Source organism: Pistacia vera, unplaced genomic scaffold (assembly GCF_008641045.1).
Source record: "Pistacia vera cultivar Batoury unplaced genomic scaffold, PisVer_v2 Contig377, whole genome shotgun sequence".
NCBI lineage: Eukaryota > Viridiplantae > Streptophyta > Magnoliopsida > Sapindales > Anacardiaceae > Pistacia > Pistacia vera.
The window spans coordinates 428,163-446,120 of record NW_022196198.1 but is presented as its reverse complement, the minus strand read 5'-3'; the positions used below and the strand labels follow the sequence as shown (position 1 = coordinate 446,120).

The window sequence follows — 17,958 nt, the reverse complement described above, 5'->3', positions numbered from 1 at the left end:
AGGACCTAACTATTATACATGGAGACCTAGGATGTGTGCTTTTCTTAAGTCTATAGATGAAAGAGTCTGATCCACTGTTGTGAATGGTTGGACACCCCCGGTTATTGTTGAAAATGAAGTGTCTAAACCAAAACTGAACGAAATAGAGACAACAACGAAACCAATATAACAATAAAATAAATTATAGACAATAAACAAAGAGAAAATAACACGTGCCATTTACCCTGGTTAACCCAATATGGGCTATATCCAGCTGAGTCAATATTATTGTAATACTTTCTCACCTCTCTCATTTACAATGAGTGAAATACCCTATGATTGCTATCACACTCATAACAAGAGAAAAAATATGTTTATATGCTAGGTTTAAAGTGACAAAATCTAGTTTTACAAGGATTCATATTCCCAAGGCCATACTCAATAAGGAATTAATGACTTAAAGAAATCCTACAGCGATTATACATGGAAAAGGCCCAAACCGCCTACAGGCCTAAGGGCGCTACCCCTACGACCCCCGCCCGCTCACCAGAGGCCCCTGCCTACTGATCGGTCAGCGAGACCCCCAAATACGTTTGCGTAACCCATTAATGCTAAAGTAGTCGACAACTCCAACAAAAACCGGTTGCTAGTTGGACTGCTGATGAGTTAACGCTTGCAAACTATAACTCTAAAGCCATTCATGCCCTTTTTAATGTTGTTAATGTGAACCAAATAAAAGTCATAGCTAATTGTGAGCTTGCTAAAGATGCTTAGGATAGACTTCAAGTCAAGAATGAAGATACTAGTACCGTTAAAAGAAATAGGCTTAGAAGACCTGTCACTGATTTTGAAAATCTGAACATGGAAGAGGATGAGACTATAACTGATTTTTGTGGTAGAGTGTGTGATATTACTAGTGAATGTTTTGCTTTGGGAAGAACATATACTAATGTTGAACTTGTTAGGAAAGTGCTTTGCTCTATGCCTCGGAGGTTTATTCAAAGGTCACTACCATTGAAGAATGATGAGATGTGGATGCTATGGATATTGATGAACTCATTGGCTCTCTCCAAACCTATGAACAAAATTTGCAACACTGGGATAAACAAAAACCGAGCAAAGGTTTGGCTCTCAAACATGAGGTTGATTCTAATCCTTTTAATGATTGTGATTTAAGTTCTTTGGATGATGAAAATTGTGCTTTGCTTACAAAGAATTTTGCTAAGTTTCTTAAGAAAAACATGAAAAAGCCTCATAGTGGTTATGGTCGAAAAGCTTTTGTAAAAAAGTCTTATGACCATCAAACCCCTGGTACCTTTACAAAGAAGTTGTCAAAAGATAAAGAAAACAAAAATAAAGGTATCAAGTGTTTTGAATGTGAGGGCTATGGTCACATATAATCTGAGTGGGCTAACATACTGAAAAAGAAGAAAGGTAAGGCCATGACTACCACTTTGAGTGAGAGTAAGCATGATGAGAGTGATGATGATGATTCAAGTGATGATGAAAATGTTTTAGCCTTCATCGTGAATCAAGAAGACGGTAAGAGCGAGGTTTCGGATGACATTGTTGATATCTATGTTGAGCAACAAAAGACATATGATAAAATATATGACCAATAGCTAAAGGGCGTGAAAAAGTTGCAATCTCTTGGTAACACTACAAGAAATATATTATATTGTGACAAAATTAATTTTATCAAATGTTATTTTGTCACTTGTAATAAATGTATTATGATAAAATAACGAAACATCACATTAAATATGACAAAAAGAATATACAATAACTAAAAAAATATTGTCATAATATTTTATCACAATAAAGAAACCCATGAGAAATATAGTGAAGAGAAACATTTTTATCATAATATTTCTTCACAAATTTTTGGTGCCCATTGTTTATTGAGACAAACATATTTTGTCATAAAAAATTTTAGTCACTAGATTTATTTATACATGCTATAACTACAAATTATTTTGTCACAAAAGAATTTATTTATTATTACGAAAAAAATTGTCATAATATATGCTGAAATAGAGGTATTAATGACCAAATGTTTGAGTTAAAATTATCCAAAGGAATGAGTGCAATGACATATCATTAGACCCAAGCCAATAGTGGACCCTTTGTAATTTATAGCTCATTTTTGTTATATTTTTATTTTATTTATTTTTTCAGAAAAATACAAAAAGGCCACCAACAATTATCTACCATCTAAGGGGCTTTTTATTTTTTGGTCTTAAAAATCTAATTTTACTTGATTTAGACATTTTAGGTTTGTCTGTTTTTTAAATTTTATATGATAATCAAATAAAATCAAAAAACCAAAAAAATTGGCTTTTATCTTAATACTAAAACATCTTAATTAATATCATTTTTATTTGTCAATTATAGCCCTATCAAATTTAAATAATTTCATTTTTATCAAAATCTTTATATTATATATTTTTGTCTTTTTTATTTATCATAGTTGCACAAATCAAAATCAACCATAAAAAATGCAATTAACAATGGCAGAACCACATTCACCCAAGCTTCAGAAAAAAATTTAAATTTAGTATAGAAAAATATGATTTTACTTCCTATAAATTTAGTTTTTTCTAGCCACCAAAATTTTTGAAAGTAGTACTTTAGCCCCTATAAGTGTAACTTTGTAATTACTTTCTGGCTCTGTCATTCAGTAAACATTAAATTCTAGTGCCCCCAGAATAAATTTTTTGGCTCTGCCCTTGGCAATCAACTTGCTTGGAATAATTGATCAATTGTTCATATAACAATTGTGAGACCAAATTGAAAATTAATTCTTTCAATGATCAAATTAATTTAGTTGTTTTTAATTTTTTTGTTATAATAAAATTTTAATTATTACACAAACACAATGTAATAACATAGTTATCATTAATTATTATATCTTTATTTTATTTGTTATTTTTATAATTTGAAATAGTATAGTTATCATGTATGTAAAAATATAGAAGTAACTTCATAAGGACATATGTGTCAAAACACCAATAAAAACAAACAATCAAACACTTATAATTAGACAATGAAAAAGAAAAAATATACATATCGAACAGAATAATACATTCAAACATATTCAATAATCAGGACCATTTAATTTTTAGATAAAAAAACAAATACCACCTAAATTTCAAGTTGAGTAAAATGACCTTCTGTTGGTTCTATAGAAAATAATTTCCTTAAGAAAACATTTTCATTTATCGACTTTACTCCAATTAAGACGATAATTTCTTAATAAATCATATTATTATGATATTATAAAAATCCCTTTTCAAAAATATTTCAACTCTTTTTTGTTTTAATAAGATTTGTTAAATTCCTTATTCAAATAAACTCTTAAATTTGATTTAGAAAATGTCAAATCTCTCCCAATCTAATATGAGATGGGCCTGTAACCCGAGCTTCGGGTCAATTTAAGCCTAGCCCCGAAGCCCATTTCTTTCTTCTTAAGTACAGCTTAAATCCCTCTAGGTTCAACTGCGGCATCTCTTCACTCTCTTGGAACTCAACCACAACAACAACAATGGCGAGCACCAAAGTTCAGAGGATTATGACTTGTACGTTTTGTATCCTTTTCCTCTACTTCTTTGTCTTTCAATGACTTATATTTGTTGATTAACTTCTTTTTTTTTTTTGGCTAATGTTTTTGTGGGTTTGTGTGTTTCTAGAACTTGATTTTCAGGTTTCTTCAAAGCGTAAGTGATTTCCTCTTCTGGGTCTGCTTAAAGTTTGTTTTTTGTTGATGGGTTGATGAGTTTTGGGCTTATTTTGGCTATTTTTTGTTTGCATATATTCAGAAAGCTCGCCTTCAAATTTCGCTTTTTGAACAGAAGGATTTGAGGATTGAAGGCCAAATCATTGTAAGTTTTTATTTTTTTTTGTTTAAAGATTTTTTCATTGTATAATTCTCATTTTTGTTTTTTAGATTTCAAAGGGTTATTAACTTGGAATAACTTAGTAAGATTTTGATGCTTTGTACTTGGAATTTTAGTTGGTTTTTCTACTACTTTTAATCATAATTTGTTGCTCCTGTCTGTAGTGGAAATTCTGTACGGAAAAAATTGAGTATGATAAAGGAAGAAAACCACTTTGAATAGAGTGATTCCTGTAAACAAAAAGTTAAGACGAAAAGGCATGAGTTTAATTGAGAAAAACAAAGATATTATGAATATTTTTTTTCCTTAACGCACTTGGGATAATTAACTCACATTACACTTATGTCTTTGGTCACGCAATACAATGTCTGTTCCTTCTCCGCCCTTAGGGCATAAAGACACTTGTTTTAGTGTTCTTATTTGAAGAAATAGGTAACTTGGAAATTTTTTTGCTATCAATACAATTCGTAAGAAGGGGGAGTGTGCTTTGTGAATTTTATTGTACACATGAATAAGTTGATCATGGATTATCTTTTTTTTTTTTTTTTTTTTTTTTTTTTCCTTTTATGAATGGTTGATGATGTTAGAGTGGGTATTTGTTGTTTGCAGTTTTTGGTATATAGTTGTAATCACATTGTTTATGTGGATAGGATCTGAATGTTGTCTGCTGTTATTTGTTAGTAAGTGCAAAGATTGGATTTGGAAGTTGCTTACATGCTCCACTTTGCTGATAAAGAGTGTTTTTAGATATAGAGAAATTCACATTCTTTTGCTGAGTAGGTTTGTTTTGTTAATGTAAAAGCTTGATATGATTGTTTCTGTGGTATACCTATCATTTTGTTATATTTTTGAAGTTTTTCTTTCATCTTTCATCTGGTGATGTTATGGTGATGTGTTTCATCTTTGCTGTTCCCATCTATTTATAGTTCTCATCAAGTATACACTCTGTATAGTACTAGGTTGCAACGTCGTCACTACCCCATATAAAATTGAAAAGAAAATAAAGCACCGCAACACAAAGAAGAAATAGAAGTTAAAAGATGCATCTTACTGGCATTTAATTTTGCAATTTCTTGCTCTGTTCCTTTATGATCTAACTCCTTAGGATGCTTAGCTTTTAATCTCCAGCCAATCATAAATATAGAAGTAGGCTGGCTTCCTGTTGAATTCAACTTTCGAACAGCTCAGTTTTCGTATCTGTGGTATCCTTTCAAGCATTCTGCTCTTCTGTATTCTATAAGTTTAGTTTGTTTCATTGACGCATTTTGCTACTAATTTTTATGGTAGGTTAGGGTTTTGATTGGCAAACACATAAGAATATCATTCTACTCTTAAAGTGGCTCATTTGTTTCAGCATGTCATGTTGTTGCTGACTTTCCAACTAGGAATGCATAATATTACTTGTATTTTCTTCACTTCGTTATCTTCAATGATAAATAATTCAGTTATAGAGTAGATATCATTTTCTTGTATCAATTATTCATGTTTCAGCTGTCAAATCACGACCTGTTGACCTTTAATGCTCATTTTTACTTGAAGCTTGGTGTAGAGGTTCGAGTTGCACTCAACAATGTTTATAGGGAAAAATTGCTTCCTGTTTAAATCTTTTTTTGGCTAGTTGGATGTGATATGATAACCTATTAGCCATCCTTATCAAGGTTTTTTTTTTTTTTGGTCATAGATAATCTTCTACTTAAGGTCAGAGCAATTTGTTTACACAAGGTCAAGACAGATACAAAAGGTAGTTTCTTCATTTGTAACGATGGTCAGCCAATTTTTAATTATCTCAACTTATCTTGTCTCTTTGTGAACATTTCTTCTCCTTATATAAGAGAGGCATGTTGTTGTGCATGTGACTTGAACTGATGTTTAAAAGGGGCGTGAATCACATATAACCATGTAACTTGTAGGAAATGAGCTCTTTGAAGCAAAGTAAGCCTCATGATACATTTCTAGGAACATGTGATATTTGGCTTTCAAATGTTAAATTATTCCAATTGCTTTAGCGATGAACATGCCTAAGATAAGAAATCTTTATCCATTCAATTCATTATGCCGGTAGTCTTTTGTTGTTTTCTTGCTTAGTTCACTATGGATCATGCTTTAAACCTTTCCTTAACTTTTCCCAAAATAAGTTAAGACAAATGATATTATTTATGAAATACCTTCGTTGTAAGCATTTATTAGATTCTTAATTCGTTCAAAATGTGATTCAATTTTGTTATTCATTTTGGTTTTACAGGGTTTGATGAATACATGAACTTGGTTCTGGATGCTGAAAAAGTCCAAATCAAGAAAAGGACCAGGAAGTCATTAGGTGATTTATTTTCTCACTTTTTTTTAATCCCTCTAATAAAATGCCCATGCTTAAATCCTTTCTTTATTTTCACATGAAGGATTCTTCTCAAAGGAGACACATAACTCTGATGATGAACAGTAAGTAAAGTGAAACAACTTTCACTTCTTTTGCTTTCTTTCGCATATTAAGGAATTTTTTTTTTTTTTTTTTTTTTTTTTTTTTTTTTTTTTTTCTAAATTGCAGAGGGAAGTGATGATTCATCCTAGTGATTATTTATATTGGCATTACGTGCCTTCGAATTAGCGTGTTGATTGAGCCATTTAGACTATGCAACTATCTTTATATACCGGATGGATTTCATGTATGATGAGCTGCTTTAATAGCGGCATAAGACATTAGATGGTACCGCCGTTATGCATATTTTTATCATTATTTAGATGACAAAAAAATTGTCACGCCTATATTATTTTGACAATAAAAATTTGTCATGTAAAAATATTTGTATAAAAAATTATGTCATGCTATTAATTTTTTTACAAAATTATTTTCGTCACTATACAATTTTTGACAAATAATATTGTCACATAAACATACATATGGCAAAATAAATATTGTTGACAAATAAATTTCTGTCATTATTAAAATTATGAGTAAATAATTGTCACTATTCATAATTTTGATAAAATCAATTTTGGCATAATATATTATATTTTCATTATAAAGCTTATCATTTAGTTTTTAAATATAAATCAATTGTAACAAAATATTACTTGTAGTGATAAAAATTGTTTTCTATTGTTACAAATAATTTATCACAATAAATTAGTTTAAAATGATAAATTATTATTGTCATAATAAATAATTAGGTTATGGTGATCAAACATTTTTTTGTCACCATATATTTAAGAGTACGAGTTTAATGTGATCAATTTATAGTCACAAATTTGATTTTTATAGCAAAAAAATATTTTGTTGCGAGAAGCCCAAATTCTTGTAATGTATTGAGAATGATATCTTGTTGAAGCAAAAGAAAGCATTGTCTGAAAAGATTATTGTTTTACTGCTGAATTAATTGGGGCTAAGGCCATCATTGATAAGTTGAATGCAGATTCTCTAAAGTTTGATGAAGTGCTTGGTCATGGAAAATCCTTCAAATGTCGGTATGATTTGGGCTTCAGTCCTGGTGCTAGCACATCGAAAGCTAGTGCAAGAACGTTTGTGAAATCCATTGAAACTCCTACTGAAGGAACTGTTGTGAGACAGGTTATGAAGATATCAAAATTCATTTCTATTTACCATTTTTGTAACAAGAAATGTCACATCAAACCCAAATGCTTCAAACTTATTGCTTATCTGAAGAAAGTTTTAAAAAATCATAATTTTATTGCTAATGTAAATCATAATGCTAATAGTGGTTTTTCTTCCAAAAGAGTTTGGAAACCTAAGGTTGATGTGAACTGTTTTTTGTCTCATACTTCTTTGCTTGCATTTCAAAATGATATTTGGTATCTAGACAATAGTTGTTCAAGGCATATGATAGGTAATAAATCTTTTTTGACTGAACTTAAATCGGTTGATAGTGGACATGTCACTTATGGAGATGGAAAGAAAGGTAAATTTTTTTGCAAAGGGTCAATTGTGCTTCCTGATTTTCCTATTTCGAAAGATGTCTTACTTGTTGAAGGTTTGAAAGCAAATTTGATTAGTATTAGTCAAATTTGTAACAAAGATTTTGTGGTTCGATTCTCAAAGGACTAGTGTCAAATCCTGAATGGTAAAGGTGTTTCTCTACTTGAGGGAAAAATGTCAAATGATAATTGTTACTTTCTTTCTAACCGTGTGTCATGTTTTAGTTGAAAAACATATTTCACAAACTTGTGGCATGAGGAGTTTGGTCACATGAACTTCAAGGACTTGGTAAGACTCTCAAAGAAGGAAGTGGTTAAAGGACTACCGAAACTTGAATTTCCAAAAGGTAATGTGTGGTCCATGTCAACAAGGTAAACAAACTAGAATATCTCATAAAGCTTTATCAAATCTCAATACCTCATGTGTTTTGGAATTGCTCCATATGAATCTAATGGGTCCTATGCAAACTGAGAGTTTGGGAGGTAAGAGGTATGTGTTTGTTTATGTTGATGATTTTTCAAGGTATGCTTGGTTGATTTTTTGCGTGAGAAATCTGATTCATTTCAGAAATTGGCTAAAAGGTTGCTTGTTGAGAAGAGTTCTAAAGCCACAAAAATAGTGAGAATAAGAGTGATCATGGAAAGGAATTTGAAAATGCCGATTTTGCTATATTTTGTGAATTGCAGGGCATATTCCAAGAATTTTCAACACCAAAAACATCTCGACAAAATGGTGTTATGGAAAGGAAAAACAGAGTGCTTCAAAAGATGGCAAAGGTGATGCTTAATGCCAAAAAGGTCCTTCCAAGACTTTGGGTCGAAGCTGTCAACACAGCTTGTCATTTTTCCAACAGAGTTTACTTTAGAAAAGATAATGTTCAAACTCCCTATGAGCTGTGGAAAGGTAAGAAACTTGATCTCTCTTACTTTCATGTGTTTGGATGTAAATGCTAAATTTTGAATGATAGAGAAAAGTTAGGTAAGTTTGATTCTAATAGTGATAAAAGAGTTTTCATTGGTTATTCTTCCAACAGTTATGCATTCAGGATCTATAACATACGTTCTTAAAAAGTTTTAGAATCAATTAATGTTGTGTTTAGTGATGCAAAAGATTTTTTAGAATATTCACAAGAATGTGAAATTCAAGACATGTCTACTCCTCGTGTGCCCACATAAGATGGTGTGAACACTACTGAATCTCCTCAACCTAAGCCTTCGTCAAATGTGTTATCACCCACTTTCGGTGCTATAGCAACTGGATCTACTCCTTGCAAAGAATCATCTTCTGATTCATGATTGCAAAGTGAAGGAGTTGAGCTGGTTGTTGATCTTTTTGATGAAAGCATTCAAAGGAGAAACCAAAAAAGAAAAGATCCACCAACATGGGTTCAAAAAGCTCATCCACCTTCAACTTGATTGGAGATCCAAATGAGGTACTGATTATAAGAAGGAGAAGACAAAATGAAATTAATCATCTTTATTATGTGTCTCTTGCAGAGCCGAAGAATGCCAAACAAACTTTGGAAGATGAAAATTGGATTGAGGCCATGCAAGAAGAATTAGAACAATTTGAAAGGAATGATGTGTGGATGCTTGTACCAAGATTAGAGGGAATCAACATAATATGTACCAAATGGGTTTTCAAAAATAAAACTGATGAGTTTGGTAATTTTGTTAGAAGCAAAGCTAGGCTTGTAGTTCAGGGATATACTCAAGTTGAGGGAATTGACTTTTATGAAACCTTCGCCCTCGTTGCTCGACTTGAATCAATTCGCTTGCTACTGCCTGTTGCCTGTTGCCTCAAGATTAAATTGTTCCAAATGGATGTCAAAAGCGCCTTCTTGAATGGAATGCTCACCGAAGAAGTGTATGTTGAACAACCGATTGGCTTTCAAGACCCCCACAAACATGATCATGTATTCAGATTGAAGAAAGCACTTTATGGATTGAAACAAGCCCCACGGGGCCTAGTATGAAAGGTTGACAACTTTCCTTCTTGAGCATAACTATGAATGAGGTAATTCAGACCAAACCCTCTTTATCAAGTGTGCTAACAATGAAATTTTCAATTACATTGATGATATTGTGTTTGGTTCTACATCTCATTCACATGCACTTGAATTTATTAGTTTGATGAAAAATGAGTTTGAGATGAGTATGGTAGGGGAATTAAATATGTTTCTTGAACTTGAAATTAAACAAATGGATAATGGCATGTTTGTTTCCCAATCAAAGTATGCTAGAAACGTGTTGAAAAGATTTTGTCTGGAGAATGCAAAGCATCTTAAAACCCCTATGAGTGCTACCCTTAAACTGTCCAAAGATGAACATGTTTGAGATGAGTATGGTAGGGGAATTGAATATGTTTCTTGAACTTGAAATTAAACAAATGGATAATGGCATGTTTGTTTCCCAATCAAAGTATGCTAGAAACGTGTTGAAAAGATTTTGTCTGGAGAATGCAAAGCATCTTAAAACCCCTATGAGTGCTACCCTTAAACTGTCCAAAGATGAACATGGTAAAAATGTAGACAATAAGATGTACTGAAGCATGATAGGTAGTCTTCTTTATAACTGCAAGCCGACCTAATATTTGTTTTAGTGTTGGTGTTTGTGATAGGTTTGAAACGAACCCATTTGAGTTGCACTTGAATGCAGTGAAAAAAATCATGAAAGATGTTTTAGGTACGTGTGATTTTGATCTATGGTACTCATTGGATTCTAACAATTGTTTGGTTGGATATAGTGATGCAAATTGGGCAGGAAAGTTTGGATGATAAAAAGATTACTTCGAGTGGATGTTTCTATCTTAGAAACAATTTTGTCACATGGTATAGCAAGAAGCAAAATGCAATCTCCTTATCAGTTGCTGAGGCTGAGTACATTGCCACAAAGAGTTGTTGCACTCAGAATTTATGGTTAAAGAAAATGTTGAATGATTATGGTGTTGATTAAGAATGTGTGACAATTTTTTGTGATAACATAAGTGCCATTAACATCTCTAAGAATCTAGTCTAACATTCTAGGACTAAGCATATTGACATAGGACATCATTCCATTAGAAAGTTAGTTGAAGAGAACATCATTGCAATTGCTCATGTGAACACAAAATCCCAATTGTCTGATTTATTTACAAAAGCACTTGATTATGATACTTTTGTTTTCTTAAGGAAGTCCATTGGACTACTTCAACTTGAATAGTTTTTCATTTCTGTTATTGAATAAAGCATATATGAACATACTACTTTTATTTTTGTTTGTCAAGATTCTTTGATCTATGCCAACACTCTAATTGTCATTCATTTTCTCTTATCTGTGTGCTAACTCTGGTATGCTAACTCTGGTATGTTGTGTCCACTGAGACTCTTTCTATAGCATGACCTTATCTGATCACGTGTTGATTGTCCATTCTTGCCACCATTATGAAAGAGCTACCTTGCATGAAGTGTGAAATTTATTTTGAGTAATTTTTTGATTTGTAGAGACCCCTATATCTTGGAAAATCTACCATTAAGAGGACTACCTTCTTGCAAGTGTGAAAGCTATATTTTGGTTACGTTTATGAGAGTTATTTGCCCTTTGTTCAATGTGAAAAGAAAATCATCAAATATTTATTCTCTATGCTGAAAAAGAAAAATGAAACATATTGTAGGGCATGAGGGAAGGGGGAGTTTCTCTTGCAAAATATTAATTGACCAATGTGTCATTTAATCCCCCTTGAGGACACTATCACACACTTAGACAAGCCTTTGTGACTTTATCTCTTTTGTGTGTGGTTAAGGAAGTGTTGCTTTGATTACAATATGTTGACAACTTCCTATGAGTTATTGTGTCTTTTAAGATTGAAAAATTGATCTATTATGATATTTTGCACAAATTGACTGTCTTGACCTTCAAAACTTCATGTGAAGCATTTCATCATTTTTAATTTTATGTTTTTAAAATTGTTCAATAAAGTAAGGTCTTTTGAAAAAATTTGATGTCCTTTGGGATGCTGTGTGCTTAACTTGTTAAAAGACTTGTTTTCTTCATGTCTGCTCCTTGTGTGCTCACATCTGTTGAATGCTCACACAATTTGTTGAGTCTGCTTGTTGTGTGCCCACACTGTTGCGTTATGTGCACATCTGTTTGAGTAGAGTCTTTATTTAAGTGAATCTCATTTTTAGGGTTTTTGATTTTATCATACTATCACACCTCTTGTCTGCAATAAAACCCTTTTGCATTGTCCATGATATTTTTTCTCAAGTCTTTGCTCTAATCTTATTTTCTTCCCACTCGTAGATCAAGTCGCCATTGAGGTTTGGTTCAAACCTTATGCACAAAGAGGGGGAGAAGAGATATAAAGTTGAGGGGGAGTGGAGTATTGTTGTGTGTTTGTGGTAATTTGTTCTTTCCTTTGTTGGTAGTTCTTTGGATATATATATTTTTTTTTTTACTGCATATTTGATCTCTTTTTGGTTGCTTCTCTTTGGTTGAACTAATGAAGTTACTTTTGTTTCATTTTGACTCTGTTAGGGGGAGTAGTATTTTTATATGCTGTTGTTTTTTTTGTTCATGAACTGATCTCATAGTGTCATATTTGATTTGCATGTTGTGTTTTTGATAGTCTTATTTTTGTCTCTCATTATGTGATGTTGGTTGTTTTTGTGAGACAGGTATGTATTGATCTTTTGATCAATTTGGTACTTTGTTCATAAGTTTGACAAAGGGGGGGATTGTTGATATTTTTGTCAAACTTATGTTATGGTGGACAATAAATTGTTGAGCAAATATGTGAACACATCGTTTTTCTGTGCAAGCATCTGTTATCTGACATATTTGGTCAAGTGACATTTTCTCTTTGTTGTCTTGTCCATCAAGCTTATTTTGATTCATGATATTCTTGTGAGAGCTAACTTTACATGTGTCACAATTTTCTTATGTGGTCCTAAAAGGTTGCAAGACTTTGTCTGTGATCCCGCAAGAAAGAGAAAAGATATGTTTAGGGTTCAACAAAAAGTTGGAATTCTTTTTGTCTTCCACGTGTTCAGTTATGTCAGGCTTATTCCTTTTGCTTTTGCATTTTCATTTCATGTGTGTTCACAATGGATGTGTCCTTGCACACTTATGTTAGACATATGCATGTTGTATTTCATTTTGCATTTTACTTCATGTGTGCACACACTTTTCTACTGTGCTAACATCGCATGTCTGACTCATTTTTCACAAGTTGTGTTTTTATCTTTATTAGCTGAGATATTTTTTTCCATCTGTTGTGCTGTCATGAGGACCATCTACAAGTGTCTCAACATCTTTCTGTGGTCTAAGGAAATAAGCTTTCTCTCTTTTTTGGTTGTGGTCCCAAACGATAGATGGAATCTTTTCCATTTTTGGACCAACATATGTCAACCCTTGTTTGTTGACTTGGCAAGAATTGGGGAGCACAAAATTGGCCTATATCATCATCATTCTTGCTCATTTGTAAAGCTAACCTTTGATACTTTATTTTACTTGTGCTATGAAATTTTCAGAGAATTTTTCCTCAAATGTTCAACTTATGCTTATGTGCTAAACTATTACCATCTCTTATTCTTGATTGAATGGTTGTTGGAACTTGGTTCCATTATTGATGTTGGAGTGTGGCTTTGGCGTGTGAAGTTCGAGTGGAGCTCAAGTGTTATTCGGGTGTGTTCCCATCGTGAAGAAGTCCTTGGAGCAACAAGACGTTAGAGATTTAAAGGGTGGTGTTTAGCGTAACTAGATCAGGGAGTTCTCTTTGCTGTAGCAAAATCAACTTTGAACTATATCTTGTAATGTGTTTTTAACTTAGTGGATTGCTTCTGGACAAGGTTTCATAGATGTAGGCTAAAAGTGGATTTAGCTGAACCATATGTGGTTGTGCTCTTTATTTTCCGCACTTGTGTTTGATTTGTTCAAATTGGAAATGTTTTAATCTACTTGGTAATTATTCCGCTGCACTTAAAATGGGTAACCACACTCTAAAATAAGATAAATCTACAACTCTCTCCCCAATGCCCACTCACATATTTTGACTCATCATTTCCTAAGCAAAGAGATGCCTCATCCATATCTTCTGGCTTTAGAATAGTCCCAATAAGGTTTGAATAAAAAAAAAACACATTGCTTCATCATCCATCTTAAGAATTTTTTTTCGCATTGGAATGGTATGTGAAACACAATTCACTCAAATGCCATACTTGTTGGAGTTGTTGACCATTTCAACAATTTTGGGCTTAGGAAAATGAATCCTTGTAATATTAGATTTTACTCTTTAAACCTAGTAGATAAACTTATTTTTCTCTTGTATGAGTGTGATAGCAAATTATAGGGCAAACTACATTCATTGTAATGAGAAATGTGAGATAGTATTTCAATAATATTGACTTTGTTGGATATAGTTTGTTAATTGGGTGAATCAGAGTTATTGCGCATATTATTCTTTCTCTTTTTTTTTGTGTGTCTGTTGTTTTTGGTTTTGTATTACTCTAGATTGTTTCAATACTGACCAAGCTCTACATCAGCATTTTTTATCAAACCTATCACCCTGTGCTTTGAACTTGTATAAGCATGTGTTGTAGCTCCACCAATCCAAACGCAAATACATGCAGTTATTATTATGCTACCTCGATGAGTAGGGATCATCACTCGAGCTGCATTTTAGTCCCTAGAAATGCTCCTACTAGCTTAACATTTAGAACTTTCTCCAACTTGGACTTAGTGTTGTCAAGTATGCATGGTTTAGGTTCATCGATTATACCAACATTATTGAACATGATACATAGCTTTCCATACTTGGAAGCTGCTATGTTAATAGTTCAATATCTTGTTCTTTGGTCACATCACAATGGACAAAAGAGGTTGTCTCTCCAATAGAGTCTCTCTTGGCATTCAAATTGACCAAAGTCATCTACATTTCTACAATAACTACTTTAGCGTCATGCTTGGAGAAGAGTTTTGCATTGCATTCCCCAATGCCTCTAAATTCTCCTATTATTACTGTTACTTTGCCTTCTGGCCTACAATAATTAAATTGGCTCATAAATTGATTAAAATTACAGAAAATAATAAATTAAATCAAAGATTTACCTTCAACATAAGGTTGCACAAGACTAGTTATTCTAAATGCTTATAAATTATAAAGCCACATGATGAAATATTAGATTACCAAATGAAACATTAGCTAATTTAGCATCTTTATATATATATATATATATGTGTGTGTGTGTGTGTGTGTGTGTGTGTGTGTGTGTGTGTGTGTCCATTCCAATAATTTCTCTCATTACATAGCCACTCATCCACAAAATAGATGAAATTGCCCTTGTCCTCAACAACTATATATCTTTACAATTCTAACAATGAAAACATCAAGCAAAGAAACTCGGTAGATTGAGGGCAAAAAATAAAAAAGAAGATTAGTTCATATTTTAAGATTGTATGAATCATATTAAACTAAAACAAAGCACATCATGATTGACTGGGGGTTATTTAGCTTAATACATACTTTATTTTATGTAATTTGAATCCTAAACATAGGTACTATGACACAATTTAACCTATAAACACCATGTTAAAGTATGTTCATGCATATTTGACCTCTAATTTGAGCGATCTAAGTGTTTCAAGAAAGAAGCATGTCAAAACCCTGAGATTTTGATAGTTCTAGTGGTGCTAGAACGTTAGAATTAGAGTGTTCTTCAATTGAATTTTTCAAATTTCTCAATAAAAAGTGAGAGAATCCTATGGTACAGCTTAGCATTCTATAATACTCAGATTAGACCATTCTTACTCTAAACCTTTAAAATTCCTCATCAAAAAGCACTAGAACCATAGTGGGGTTCTCGTGAGGTTAGAGTGATCTCGCAATACTAGAATATGTTAAGAGTGTTTTGTGGTGAACTTTTGTCAAATTCCTTAAATAAGAACTGTTACAACCTTGTGGTACTAAGAAAAAAAAAATCTCTTACTTTCTCACTTTCCTTTGATTTAATCTGTAATAATTGAAATACAAAACTGTTGAAGCGTGATTTTAACACTGACTACGCACGTGTAAAGTGCTAAAGAAGTTACACGTGAGGTGATAATGGAGAGTGTTTATGGTGTAGTGATGGTGTTTGACTCTTAATACGTGAATAATAAATTTACAAAAGAGATTTTTAGAGTGATTAAGATGCTATAGCAAGTCCTACGTCCACTGTGACTGTATTTATAGTTCTTCTATGATCCTTATTGAAGAATACAAAGAGAGCAATATCTCAAGGTTACAAAATTGTAGTGTTTTAAGAGAATGACAAGCCAGTCTCTTTCTAGTAGTGTTTTTGCTATTTTTGCTATAAAATACATGTGTAAATCCTCCTCATTTTGAGGGGAAAAATTGCCTATTTATACTCCTTTCAGCTCAAGGTAATGAGTGTTTTTACAAGTTGCCTTGATTAATTTGGTGATGATCTTCCGATCCTCCATTCTTATTTGTTGAAAGCTTTCATCCTATCCTTAAATTTAATGAAAATACGACATTTAGCTGCACAACATATCTCTCTGAGTCGGTTTAAGGATCAGACAACTAATATGTTTTGTCTTCAAGTGCTTGGTGAATCCTGGTTGGTGGAGATGCATGCTGATATCTGATTGGTGGAGAAGTCTGCTGAGTCTTGATTGGTGGAAATGACGTCAGCATATTATTTAAGCATAACAAAAACTTCAAACAAAAAGATTTTGACTATGAATGGTGTCTAGGGTATGGTGAATTGAATATATATGTAAAACATTTTCCCTCAAAATCTGATGTTTGTCACAGGGAAAAAGATGGATGCCCTATAATCAATTTTGACTTCTTTATATTCGAAAAAAGTTTACCTATGTTTAACTTAATAAATAATGACGATTTTAAAACATGATTTTTATTTTTATAATAAAGATAAGATAATAGGCCTTGTCTTGGCTTGGTTTTTGTCAAGTACAAGGTAAAGGTTCTTCGCTCAAAGTCACCAACTTAGAAGGATGTATGATAAAGTCAGTTCAATGCCAAGTGTCACAACCTTATTCTACAACATTGACAAGAGCAATAAGTGTGAAGAGCATATGATGTTGAAGGATTTTGTGAAGCATTCAGTGGGGTGACAGTTGAGACGTCAAGTGTTTTTCCTCCTAGCACTTTGGCAATGCTTCATAAGACTCTTTAGGAGGGAGTTGCTCATTGAAAGGTAGTGTAGTAGCAGTTAGGAGTTGTTCTTTATAGTCAATGATGAAGAAAGGATTTGGCCATCCTTACACAAACTAGTGGGGAGGTGGAGCCACTTCCTTGATGAGTCCATGATAGGACAAAACCAGTAAACCTCAAGCCGATGAATGGCATATGTGTAGGCTTACTCCTCAAGTGTGATCTTGGGGTGACACATAGATCGTTCTGTTGAGTTGAAACTCTAGGCCCATGGCAAATGGTTTTAGAGTAGGAAAGAAGGTATTAGTAGTATGGTGTTCCCATCTAAACGATCATGGCCAAAGAGGACTCCCTTGTGCTTGCTAGCATGCTAGGGCCACTAAAACGTGCGTTAAGTACTATGAGGAGTGAAAATTTACCATGGTGGTATACAATAAGTGACATTAAGAGCAGGCAATGTGTGAAATCAAGGAAACATGCATGAGACGGATGTTGGAAGTCCAAAAGTAAGCACCAACAATAGTACAACATGGAGTAAAAAGTGGTCTTGTGTGACATAGGCGGAAGCATATATCTTCCAGGGTTTGTTAACATTTCAACACAACGTAGAGTCGCACCTAAAGGTAACTAGCATCCCTTAAGCCATCGGGTTGTGCCACGAGCCTAAAACTTTGACTATCTGGTGAGCATTTGTAAGAATGATATACATGAGGGCATGCATACAAATGAGTGTAAGAGAATGTCACAACTTTATTCCATAATGTCGTGACAAGAGTAGCAAGTGTAGAGAGCATACGAGGTTGAAGGGTTTCACGAAGCATTCATGTGAGGTGTGATAGTTGATACATTAGGTTTGTTTCCTCTTGGCACATTGACAATGCTTCATAAGACTCTTTAGGAATGAGGTGCTCCATAATAGGGGCCTATAGAGGCCATTAGGATTTGTTCTTTATATTCAAAGATGAAAAAGGGATTTGGCCGTCTTGCCCAAGCTGGTCG

The 17,958-nt window shown here is 33.1% G+C and overlaps 1 long non-coding RNA gene and 1 pseudogene across 1 annotated transcript; one reads left to right on the top strand and one right to left on the bottom strand.

Moving 5' to 3' along the window:
• Positions 1-3,475: 3,475 nt before the first annotated feature.
• Positions 3,476-5,623, top strand: LOC116140771. The gene is made up of 4 exons (XR_004129700.1): positions 3,476-3,557; positions 3,669-3,695; positions 3,798-3,860; positions 5,557-5,623. It is a non-coding gene; the product is annotated as an uncharacterized LOC116140771 (long non-coding RNA).
• An 8,674-nt stretch (positions 5,624-14,297) lies between these two features.
• Positions 14,298-14,841, bottom strand: LOC116140744 (annotated as a pseudogene).
• Between the last annotated feature and the right edge of the window lie 3,117 nt (positions 14,842-17,958).